Source organism: Acanthaster planci, linkage group LG06, assembly GCF_054643075.1.
Source record: "Acanthaster planci isolate LZ-2023a linkage group LG06, COTS_SCS, whole genome shotgun sequence".
Lineage (NCBI taxonomy): Eukaryota > Metazoa > Echinodermata > Asteroidea > Valvatida > Acanthasteridae > Acanthaster > Acanthaster planci.
The window spans coordinates 19588415-19588650 of NC_141782.1; positions in this window are offsets into that span (position 1 = coordinate 19588415).

Consider the following 236-nt stretch of genomic DNA (forward strand, 5'->3'; position numbering starts at 1 on the left):
AAGGTACCCCAATTGTCATTGGTAACCCATTGGCCAAAAGCCAAAATCGATGAATCAAGAAAAGGCCGATATGAATATTGGATCGATTTCCTAACATCGATGCCCCGGTGAGGCTAATGTAAGAACTGAGTGATCACTGGATGCAATGAGCGTAATAGGTTCTGAATAATATTCTTAGAGATCTGTCAAAATCTTATCCAAAATTGCATCAAAATTGCTCTGTATGGTGCGGAGGC